Genomic DNA, 12,291 nt, shown 5'->3' with positions numbered 1-12,291 from the left:
TTAGTGGTTGTCTGGTCCACTCTTGAATCTCCAGCATAGGGCCAACTTTGGGGTTAACAAATGTTGGTTGATTGGCTAAGTCTTTTTTGCCATCTTGCCTCTCTTACCACCCTCCACAGACTAGAGTCCTGTTGAATTTTGAACAGCTGCCCTGCAGCATAATAATTGTGTGCTAAGTAACAAGTTATTTAACTTCTCTGGGCTTCAGTTTACTTCTCTGTGACATAGAAGATAATGATATGTCTTTCATAGTGTTGCTATGAGAATTAACTAGATCATATGAATGAAACACCTAGAGTAATACTTGACACAGAGCCCTGGATGGGTGGGCACTCTTGTTATTCCCTTGGGTAACTTGGGTAGGAACTGGCTGTCCCTTGCCTCAGGAAATAGAGGCAGCATCTGATTTCAGATCTGCCTGGTTGTGCTGCCTGTGTTAAGTTAGATCAGCTCCCTTTGTTTCTTCAAGAAACCTCCCTCCACACAAGATCTGTTAATACCTCTTCACTTTTTGAGCAATAATCCAAGATTTCTGAGGTTTGATGAGAAAGCTGATTGTCATCTGTGGTTCTGTTTCTTACTCATGAATTCTTACCTTTTTTTTTAAGTTTATTTCTTTATTTTGAGAGAGCACGAGTGAGCAGGAGAGGGGCAGAGAGAGAGAAGGGGGTGGGGGGAAAGAGAATCCCAAGCAGGCTCCATGCTGTGTTGTCAGTGCAGAACCCAATGTGGGTTTTGATTCCATGAACTATGGAAACATGACCTGAAGCAAAATCAAGAGTTGGACACTTAACCTACTGAGCCACCCAGGTGCCGCCTCATGAATTCCTACTTAAGCTTTAACCACCTGTTTCACATATTTGCTTGCATCTATTAACTCATTATTAAAATGGTATTCTTTCCAGGAGTCCCACCTTAAAACTTAAATCAAGATAGCTTTTGGGGGTGCCTGGGTGGCCCAGTAGGTTGAGTGTCCAACTCTTGATTTCGGCTCAGGTCATCATCCCATGGTCATGGGATTGAGCTTCACGTCGGGCTGCTTAAGATTCTCTCTCTCACTCACTCACTCACTCACTCTCACCCCCCTCTTCTGCCCCTCTGCCCCTCTCCCCTAAGTACACTCTCTGTCTAAAATAAAAATTAAAAAAAAAAAGATTTTTAATTGTAAAACCTGTGTCTCCCTCAATCTCTGCTCCAGGTTGGGCCGGGTTGATTTGGGCAAGGGAGAAAAGTCTTTCTGACCTTTGTCCGAGAGAAGGTCTGCTTTGCTTAGTGCAGCCTGTTGCTGCCTTGCTTTTGAACCTCTTGGCTAATTTATGAAAGCAGAGGAACTGCTTTCATCTGAGGCACACAGTGGCAAAGTTCCCATGGCAGGAAGTGTTCATACAAATCTCATCCATAGTGATTACATGAGAAATGGTATTTTGTTTTACTTGTTGGTGCTTTCTTGTGATACCGTGATTGAGTCAGTGTTTTTATTTGAGAGCTAATGCTCTAAGACAAATGTGACACACTCGCTCTTAGGGATCTTTATTATTCAGCTGCAATCTGCCTGTCCAGTTGAGCTGCTGCTTCCCCTTCTTATAAATCCTCATGTGCTACAACTGGGTCTGTGAACAAGCACCGCTTGAAGTTTGCAAGTCCCCAGTTTATGTAAGTAGAAAAAGTGTGATAGGAAGAAAACCAAACAGTTGGTGACTTTGAGTGTGGGGAGGGGTGGGGAGGGACAGGTGGGAGATAAAAGAAAAAAATGGGGAAAAAAAAGAGGTTTTTAATATCAAAGAGTAGAAGAGAGTGGTGGAAAGTAAAGTTGAAAGGGGAGAATGGAGTCAGATAATGGAGCTAAGAACTTGGGCCTAAAGTGATTTATAATAGGGCATCCTGGGGGAGAAGAAGGTAAAAGTGATATGTTAGGGTGATTTTTTTTCTGGTAATAATATTAGCCATAAGCAGGAATTTAAAGGAAATAAGAGTGTAGGCAGGAGTTTTCCAGGCTTAGTTGCAGTAATATAGGTGTGCAGTGGGGTTCTAGTTGTTAGTAGTGAGAATGATGGAGAAAGTTTTCATCTAAGAAAACTCAGAGAATTTGTAACAGCTCACAGGTTAGAGGCAAAAAAGCAGAGTCAAAGATGATTGTAATGTTTTGGATCAGAAGAAAAGTCAAGCCACTAACATCGTTGTTGGGTAAAGAAGCCAGTTGGTGGAAGGAGTTGGGCAAGTTAAGTTCCTTTTGAGATTAGTTAGGTTTTGTGTGGCAGTGGAATGTCCAAGTTACAGTGTTTATTGGCAGTTGGGAATGGTCGAGTCTGGCATAGGTACAAGATTGGGGTTCAGAGTATAGATCTGGGAGTTGTTACTATAATAGAAGGAGCAAGTAGATGCAAAGACAAAAACAATTACTGGTACATATTGAGGGAGAAACCCCCAGTGTGGGAGTATGAAGAAGAAACCCAACAGAATAAAATGATTAAGAGCTTACAGATGGAAAGAGATGAGGCCAGTTAGAAGAATGCTATGTTCTGAAAGCCAAAGTCAGGGCTTCACCAATAAGTCTTTTTTAAAGGGCTTCTCTATTCCTGTATTTTTTGATTCATCTCTATATTGACTTGATTTTGTCATCATAAAGTTTTTTCAAGAAAGCTGATGGATGTTATATACCCTGTGTTCTTCCATTCTTGAGGAGGTATTTCTGCTGCCTTTGTACTTGAGCAAGATCTTAGTTAGGTATAATATTCCTGGGTTATACTTTGTTTCTTTAAAAATGTTGTGTTAATTCACTTACCATTGAATTTTGCTTTAGAAAAGTGTGATGCAGCCTAAGTTTCTTCTCTCTTATATGTAATTTACTTTTGGAGGGATTTTAAAATCTTTTAAATTTATATTCAGTAAGTTAACTCTTTTTACATTCAGTAAATTCACTGTGTTTTGCTTGATAGTTCTACTAGTTTTGACTCATAGAATCATGTAACCACCATCAGAGTTAAGATACAGGTATTTCCATCACCCTAAAACATTTCTTTGTACGGTGCTTTGTAATCAACCCTTCTTCCGAACTCCATACCCTAGTAACCACTGATATGGTCTGTATTTATAGCTTTGCTTTATTCAGAATGTTGTAAGTGGAATCATATAGTATATAGTTTTTTGAGTCTGGCATACTTCACTTAGCATAAACATATTTGAGATTCGTCTATGTTGTAAATATCACTAGTCCCTTTGCTTTTTTTGCTGAGTAGCTTTTCATTGAAAGGATATACCACAGTTTGTTTATCCATGTATTAATTGAGGAACTTGGGTTGTTTACAGTTTGGGGTGATTATGAATAAAGTCACTATAGATATTTGTATATAGGTTTTTGTGTGAATATTTTCTAGATATATTTAATTTACCTTCTGTAAAGATTCTTCCTCCACATAAGATCATATTCTGATGTACTAGGTGTTTGCACTTCAGCATATGAATTTTGAGGGGATACAATTCAATGCATAACACTTGAGTATTTTCTCAAACCACAAATTTTGTCTGCTACATGCCAGACATTAGTCTAGGCACTGGGAACACAAAGATAATGAAGCTCAGTTTCTTCCTTTATGATTAATGGAAAGATAAGAATTAATAACAGGCATCTGTAATACTATGCAATAAGTACTGTCAAAGATGATACAGATTATTATGAGAACACCTCCGTGAGACCTAACCCTGACTGATTAAATCAGGGATTACATCAGAGGAAATGATGTTTATGCTGGATCCTTCCCAATAGGATACACTAGTTGCCTAATTGTTCTTCCTACTTCCAAACCACACCCTTAGTTACCCAGCCCTGGACTCTACCACCCAGTTAATCTTTCCAAGCACCACTTTGGTTAGGACATTCCCTGGTTGAGAAACCTCTCAACAGAACTAACTACTCAAGAATTCTTTATCCTGACTTTTGGTGCCTTCACAATCAATACCACCATTGGAATCTACCTTTCCTGTTTTGGTATTTATTTTGTTAACTTCCTTAATTCTATGCATTAACAAAAAAGACTAACAAACATTTTTGAAACACACGAGGAGCTTTTCTATAATTTCATACAAAGGCCGGATTTGTTTTGTTTTCTACTATATCACTGGCACCTAAAATGGTGAATATTGGTTGATATACATGCACCCAACATATGAGCACCAAAATATATACAGCAAATATTAACGGACCAAAAGGGAGAAAATGACAGCAATACAATAATAGTAGGGGATTTTAACATCCCACTTCATCAATGCATAGATTAGACAGAAAATTATTAAGGAAATATCAGCTTTAAATGACACATTAGACCAGGTGGACTTAATAGATATATGCGGAGCATTCCATCCAAAAGCAGCAGAATTTACATTCTTTTCGTGTATATATGGAATATTTCCAGGATATATCATATGGTAGGCCACAAAATAAGTCTCAGTAAATTCTAGAAGATTGAAATCATATCAAGCATCTTTTCTGACCACAGTGGTATGAAACTTGAAGTCAGTTATTAGAAGAAAACAGGAAAACTACAAATACACAGAGATTAAACAACATGTTACTCAACAATTACTAAGTGATAGAAGAAATCAAAGAAATTAAAAAAAAACAAAACCACCTAGAATGAAAACAAAAACACAACCTACCGAAATATATGGGACACAGCCAAAGCACTTCTATGAGGGAAGTCTATAGTGATACAGGCCTACCTCAGGAAACAAGAAAATCTCAAACAACTTAACTTTATACTGAAAGGAAATAGAAAAAGAACAGATGAACTCCAGAGTTAGTAGAAGGAAGAAAATGATAAAGATCAGAGTGGAAATAAATGAAATAGAGACTAAAAAGGCAAAAAAGGTCAATGGAACTAAGAGCTGGTTCTTTGAAAAGATAAACAAAATTGACAAACTTTTAACTAGATTCACCAAGAAGAGATTGTGCAAATTAGTCAGAAATGAAAAAGAAGTCACAACTCATACCATAGAAATACAAAGGACCGTAAGAGACTATTATGAATGATATATACCAGCAAATCGGACAGCCTAGAAGAGATAAGTTCCTAGACATTTACAAGCTTCCAAGACTGAATCAGGGAGAAATAGAAAATCTTAATAGACTAATTGCTAGTAAGGATATTGAATCAATAACCAGAAACTTTGAAATAGACAAAAGTCCAGGACCAGACACCTTCACTGGTGAATTCTACCAAACATTCAAAGAAGACTTAGTACCTATCCTTCTCTAACTCTTCCAGAAAATTGAAAAGGAGGGAAAGCTTCCAACCTTATTTCACAAGGCCAGCATTACCCTGATACCCAAGCCAGACATGGATATTATAGGTTAATATCCCTTATAAACCTAGATGCAAAAATTGTCAGTAAAATATTAGCAAACTAAATTCAACAATACATTAAAATAATCATACACTGTGATCAAGTGGAATTTATTACAAGGATGAAAAGATGGTTCAACATCCACAAGTCAATCAATGCAATACACCATATTAACAAAATGAAAAGTAAAAATTATATGATCATTTCCATAGATAGACAAAAAGCATTTGACAAAATTCAACATCCATTTATGATAAAAACTCTTTAAAAATTTTTTTTTAACTTTTTTTTTTAATTTATTTTTGGGACAGAGAGAGACAGGACATGAACGGGGGAGGGGCAGAGAGAGAGGGAGACACAGAATCAGAAGCAGGCTCCAGGCTCTGAGCCATCAGCCCAGAGCCCGACGCGGGGCTCGAACTCACGGACCGCGAGATCGTGAGCTGAAGTCGGATGCTTAACCGACTGAGCCACCCAGGCGCCCCTATGATAAAAACTCTTAATGAAGTGAGTATAGAGAGAACATACCTTAACATCTAAAAGCTATATATTAAAAACCCATAGCTAATATCATACTTAACAGTGACTAGCTGAAGGCTTTTCCTTTAAGTAACAAGATGAGGATGCTTACTATACCCGCTTTATTCAACATAGTATTGAAAGTCCTAGCCACATCAACTAGTCAAGAAAAATAAATAAAAAGTATCCGAATTGGAAAGGAAGAAGTAAAATTGCCACTCTTTGCAGATGACATGATACTTATGTATAGAAAACCCCAAAGACTCAACCAAAAATCTGTTATAACTAATAAATAAAATTCAGTAAAATTGCAGGATACAAAATTAACGTGCAAAAATCTGTTGCATTTCTATACATTGACAACAAAGTATCAGAAAGAGAAATCAAGAAAATGATACAATTATAATCGCATAAAAAAAAGTCAGAATAAATTTGACCAAGGAGGTGAAAGACCTGTAAACTAAAAAGTGTAAGACATTGATGAAAGAAATTGAAGCAGATACAATTAAATGGAAAGATAGCATATGTTCATGGATTGGAAGAATTTACATTTCCAAATTGTCTTATGACCCAAAGCAATCTAGGGATTCAGTGCAATCACTATCAAAATTCCAATGACATTTTTCACAAAACTAGAGCAAATAATTATATTTGTATAGAACGACAAAAGACCCTGAATAGCCAAAACAATGCAGAAAGAACAAAGCCAGAGGTACCACACTGCCTGATTACAAACTATTCTACAAAGCTATAGTATTCAAAACTGTATGGTATTGGCATAAAAACAGACACAAGGATCAACAAGACAGAATAGAGAGCCCAGAAATAAATCCACATATACATGGTCAAAGGAGCCAAGGATATATGGTGGGGAAAGGACTGTGTCTTCAATTAATGGTGTTGGGAAAACTGGATAGCTGCATGCAAAAGAATGAAACTGGACCACTGTATTACACCATATACAAAAATCAATTCAAAATGGTTTCAAGTCTTGAATGTAAGACTTAAAACCAAAATCCTCCTAGAAGAAAACATATAGGCAAAAGCTCCTTGACATTAGTCTTAACAATGTTTGCTTTGGATCTGACTCCAAAGACAAGGGAAACAAAAGCAAAAGTAAACAAATAGGACTACATCAAACCAAAGAGCTTCTGCAGAGTAAAGGAAACTATCAACAAAATGAAAAGGCAACCCACCGAATGGGAGAAGATATTTGCAAATGACATATCTGATTAGAGATTAATATACAAAATGTGTAAAGAACTCATACAACTCAGTGAAAAAAAAAAAAAAAGGAACAGTCCAATTAAAATATGGGCAGAGGATCTGAATAAACATTTTTCCAAAGAAGACACACAGATGACCAACAGATACAAGAAAAGATACTCAACATTACTAATCATCAAGAAAATGCGATATAAAACCACAGTGAGATATCACCTTATATCTATCAGAACGGTTATCATCAAAAAGACAAGAAATAACAAGTTTTGGCCTGGATGTGAAGAAAAGGAAACCCTTGAGTAAATTGGTTCAGCCACTGTTGAAAACAGTATAAACGTTCCTCAAAAAATTAAAAATAGAACTACAAAATGATCCAACAATTCTACTGGGTATTGATCTGAAGAAAACAAAAACCCTAATTCAAAAAGATACATGTTGATTGCTACATTATTTGTCACTCTGTTGGACATCAAAGACTAATATCATATGTCATTGATACCACAATAAGTAAAAATCATATTCAGTAAAAACAGCTGAGATACGGAAAAAGAAGATGGGTGTGTGTGTGTGTGTGTGTGTGTGTGTGTGTGTGTGTAGCTTGAGAGTATTATTCTAAGTGAAGTGAGTCAGGCACAGAAAAACAAATACTGCATGATATCACTTATATGTGGAATCTAAAATACAAAACAAAACGCAGACTTAAAGGTACAGAAAAAAGATTGGTCACTGCCAGAGGGGAGGGGGATGGGCGTGTGAAATGGGTGAAGGCTACTAAGAGGTACAAACTTTGTTTATAAAATAAGTCATAGGGATGTAATGTAGAGCATGGGGAATAGAGTCAATAGCATTGTATTAACTTTGTAAGGTGACTGATAATAACTAGATTTATCGTGGAAACTATTACACAACATATACAAGTGTCAAGTCACTGTGTTGTACACCTGCAATGAATATAATATTGTATGTCAATTATACTTTAATAAATAAAAATCAATCATCTCCAGCAAAAGTAATAAAACCGATAATACTGATTAAGTAAATAAATGAATGAATTTTCCCTTGGAGGGCTCTCTGCTTGCAATGCATGTCTGTCTTCTCTCCCAGGTGCACACGTTTTTGCTTATTGAAATCTTATTCTTAAAGCCCAGCTCGTGTATCCTCCCCTCCATTATACCTTTCTTCCTGGTCACATGTGCCAGAAGTGAACCTTCATTCCTAAAAGCTGTAGTACTCTCTGTGAACTATTTGTGTGACCCTGTGTTCTGCTTTGCGTTTTGGATATCTGTGTAGGCATTTATTTTTCCTGTCAAATCGAAAGTCGTTTGAATTGAGGGACCATATTTTAAAAATAATATTGTATCCTGCTCAGCACTTCCTTGCAGAGCAACAAATGCTCAAAAAATAGATTGTGTTTGAAGAGAAAATGAATGGGAGGAGTATTACATTCATTGGAAGAAAAGTGGAGAAGGCATAAGTGAGGGGATCTTTGGTTTGGCCCCCTTGCTTTGCCATTTATTTGTTTATTTATTTATTTAGAGCATTTAAAAAAAATTTTAATGTTTATTTGAGAGAGAGAGAGAGACAGAATGTGAGCAGGGGAGGGGCAGAGAGAGAGGGAGACACAGAATCTGAAGCAGGCTTCAGGCCCTCAGCTGTCAGCACAGAGCCCAATGTGGGGCTTGAATCCATGAACTGTGAGATTATGACCTGAGCTGAAGTTGGATGCTTAACCAACTGAGCCATCCAGGCACCCTGAGCTTACAGCATTTTAAAATTCATCCAGCAGATATTTATTGAGCACCTATTTTACTCAGGGCATTGTTCTAGGATTTAGGTTACAAGTAGGAATTGAGCTGTCCTGGAGGTATACCTCACTTCTTCTGACAGAGAAGCAAGTCCTATTCGTCCTGGTGGTCACTTTCATCTGTACAATTTTTCAGATGATTTTCTCAGACTTACCACATTTCCTGGAATCTTTCCATGAGTTGAGGAAGTCCAAGGGCAGGGTTCCTGTCTTCCTCGTCCTGCTCCCTACTGCATTGGACTGTGTTTTATACCTGCTAATGATTTAAGCAAGCCCTTATTTACCCTAAATGTTCTCTGAGTCTTCTCTAAACTTGCTTCATGTTTCCAGTGTTAAATGCTGAAGTGGGACCAAAGTCTTGGCAAGGATACTGATTGCTCTGCTAAAAGTAGCAGTAAGCATAATAAATAGCATGTTTAGCATTGCGCTGTGTTTACATGACTTGTTTCCTAGTGGAGCCTCTTGCTGGTTTCTAGGAGTCCTTCATTTCTAACAAGTTGTTGTATTAACATGTTGAAGTTGTTGAATGAACATCTCAACAAGCTTGTCTGCTTCTCTGCTCAAACTTATGAGTACTGATAATGTTGCAGAGCTCAAGCCAAACAGAAATGTAATCTTAATTAGTCTGGTGGGTCATGCATATATAGTGTTATATTTTCCAGAGCCCTCTGATATTAAGGAAAAGTGAAGAAGTGAAAGTCAATGAAAGAGTGGAATAGCAAGGAATGGAGTAGATGGCACAGATACTTGTTTTGAGGTCCTGCTTGACGTGGAAATGACAATTCTTAAATCTGATTGAAGGACAGTCCTGAGTCTATCCTATAGAGAGAATGTTAATATGCACTCCCATGCCATGGGTACTGGAGGGGAGAAGTGCTCATTTTATTTAAATTTGTGTATACCAGCCAGAAAAATGTCAGTTTGTGGAAGTGGTGTAGCATTTCCAAGTGTGAGTTCAACCCTATGTTGTCTTGTGTTCATGAATTTATAATGTACCACCTATATCATCAAAGAGACTGTGGCACAAGATAATTCTAAATAGATATATTGAAAGTCTAGAAAGTCTCAGATGCTGCAAAACATGATTAACTTACTAACCATGTCTTAATTAAACACACACACAAAAGTCAAGATTAGTTTGTCCTGAGCACATATCACTAGAACACGCAGCACTTGGGTGGATGGTCTCACTGTCAAGAGCTTCAGTTCATATTGGAAATGTCACTACAGAGGAATTGCTTTCAGCCACAGTTTCAGCAGACATCGTTTCTCAAAGCTAACCCCCTTTCTTCTTTGTGGAGAAACCACTCTTCTCTCATTTCAGGCTCCTCCTTCCTCTCTGAAGCCATGTGCTTCCCCATGTCCCTGTGGGGTTGCGGTACCAGGTACCCTAAAGAAACCCCTGCAGTCCCAATCCTTTCTCAATGCGTGGCTTAGATGTTGGCAGGTGGTGCAGTCCTGGGAAGGGACATTTAAAGAACTTCTGGGGAGCCTTGGGAAGAGTTTTGGAGCTCCTGAAAAAGAGACACATTGGAAGAGACCCTTTGGTCTCGATGAAGGTGTATGAGAACCTAATTGGAATGACTGCCACCATCTTTTTCCACAAAAATGACAAAACAGAAATTAATCAACCCAGAAGACATTTCCCTACCTTTAGACCTCTTTTTCTGTAACTTACCCTCTTACTGTTTAAGCCACTTTGAGTTGAGCATTCTCTTGCAGACAGAAACTTTTTTCCTGATACTATAACATTTCTACTTGCAAAACAGAAAGCTAGGTGGTTAGTTCCTGTATTTGATATTTTTGGTCACTTTTGTTTGCCTAAAAGACAAGGCTTATATTCTAATTTTCTGTAATTTACTAAAACCTAAGATGTGGCAATGATTTTCTCTTTGGCACATGTTTGGGAGCTTCAAGCTTATTTTGCTCTCAGAATATGAGGCTACTTTCTTTATATCTTGGGTGTATGTGCTGATTAAGAGATCCCCCACATTTCACATCTCTTATGGATGTTTTGCATCACTAGAGAAAACATTCCAGTATTGATTGCGTCTCCTGTTGCTGCCCTTCTTGACCCAGATATCTTATCATATCCTGGTCACGTTCATGAACTGAATCCTCTGTCACAAATTTTATGCTCTTGCCCTATGTTGTGGACGTTGTCGTGTCTGCCATTGGTTTATGCAGCATTAAGAAAGGTTCCCAAACCTGGCCCATCACCATAATCTCCCCATATATACTAACTGAATCCAGATCTCTCTCCAGGTAATTCTCATTATCAACCAGGTCTGGCAACCACCGATATAAGGGATATAGAAAGGGAAAAAATTGTAATGACTTCATTCTATACCTAAAGTAAATGTTTCCAAACCTCAACTGACAAAGACAGCTATGTAAGAAGAAAATTTTATTACTTTGTATCTTAATTTTTATTTTTTAATACAGCTTTCTTTATTCTTTTGGGTGTCAGAAACCTATTTCAAGCAACTCTAAATATGACCACCGCTCTCTGTACCCCTCAGCAAGTTAGAACAAGCGTATGTGATACCAAGTTACTTGGAAGGAGGAGCCCTTTAGTCCTCAGTGTCCTTTGTCTACATTGCCATCCCACGAGATACAGGGGTCCCATCGAGTCTGTGGCCACTTGTCCCTGCAGGTCTGTGTTGTTGCTAGCGCATGACAACTTCATTTTCTACAGCTCTTGTGCTGTTCTTCTGGGTCTGTCGAGGGTGCTCAGAAATGTTTATGCTGCTCCTGCTCCACTCCAGAGTAAGAGAAGCTCTCTATGCCTTCCAAGGCCCCATCAACCACCTGTTCCCTCTCTACGTGGGCACCTGAGCCTGACCACTCCTGCTCTCGGTTCAGGAAATCCTACCTGGCACCTTGCCAGGGTTCCTTGCCCTTCTCGTTGAGATCTGCACTAAATGCTTTCTCTCCAACTCTTCCTCAGTCAAGCCTGAAGCATGCTCTTCTGTGCTATGAGGCTCGGAAACCCCAGATGTTTCCTCTTCAATCTCTGTTTATGTCCTTTGGTTCTTCTGTATGGCTAAGTGCCTCCGCCTCAGTAACTCAAAAGCTAGGATAAAACTTTCTGTCCTTTTGCTTTCTGCTGTTCTGTTTCACTCCCAAGACAGTTTATACAACATAGTTATTCAATAGACATGGCAAAAAAGTGGGGGGAGTGATAAAGGAAATCCCAAAGAAAAACATAAGTGTGTGTGTGTGTGTGTGTGTGTGTGTGTGTGTGTAACATTAAAATGAAATGCAAAATCCTGTATGGTAGGTGTGTCAAACGTATTTTTACTTCTACAGTGTGTGTGTTAATTAACAATATTTAAAATCTGTCATTTGAAATCATTTTTCACTGAGTCTATTTCACATTCTAAATTTACTTTTAATTGGAG

At 38.0% G+C, this 12,291-nt stretch overlaps 1 protein-coding gene across 2 annotated transcripts in view; it reads left to right on the top strand.

Moving 5' to 3' along the window:
* The window catches only part of ELOVL7 (ELOVL fatty acid elongase 7), a 73,898-nt gene that overhangs the window by 25,721 nt on the left and 35,886 nt on the right, over positions 1-12,291 (top strand). Inside the window, exon 1 of one of the 2 annotated variants that reach the window (XM_030321571.2) lies at positions 11,336-11,543. The exons of the other annotated variant lie outside the window; for it this stretch is intronic. The gene's annotated coding sequence lies outside the window, so the exon portion shown is untranslated. Of the gene's footprint in view, positions 1-11,335; positions 11,544-12,291 lie in introns of those variants that run through there. 2 annotated transcript variants of the gene reach the window in all.

The sequence above is a fragment of the Lynx canadensis genome, chromosome A1 (genome assembly GCF_007474595.2).
Source record: "Lynx canadensis isolate LIC74 chromosome A1, mLynCan4.pri.v2, whole genome shotgun sequence".
NCBI lineage: Eukaryota > Metazoa > Chordata > Mammalia > Carnivora > Felidae > Lynx > Lynx canadensis.
Note: the sequence above shows the minus strand (reverse complement) of the source record. Positions and strands in the feature narration are given on the sequence as shown.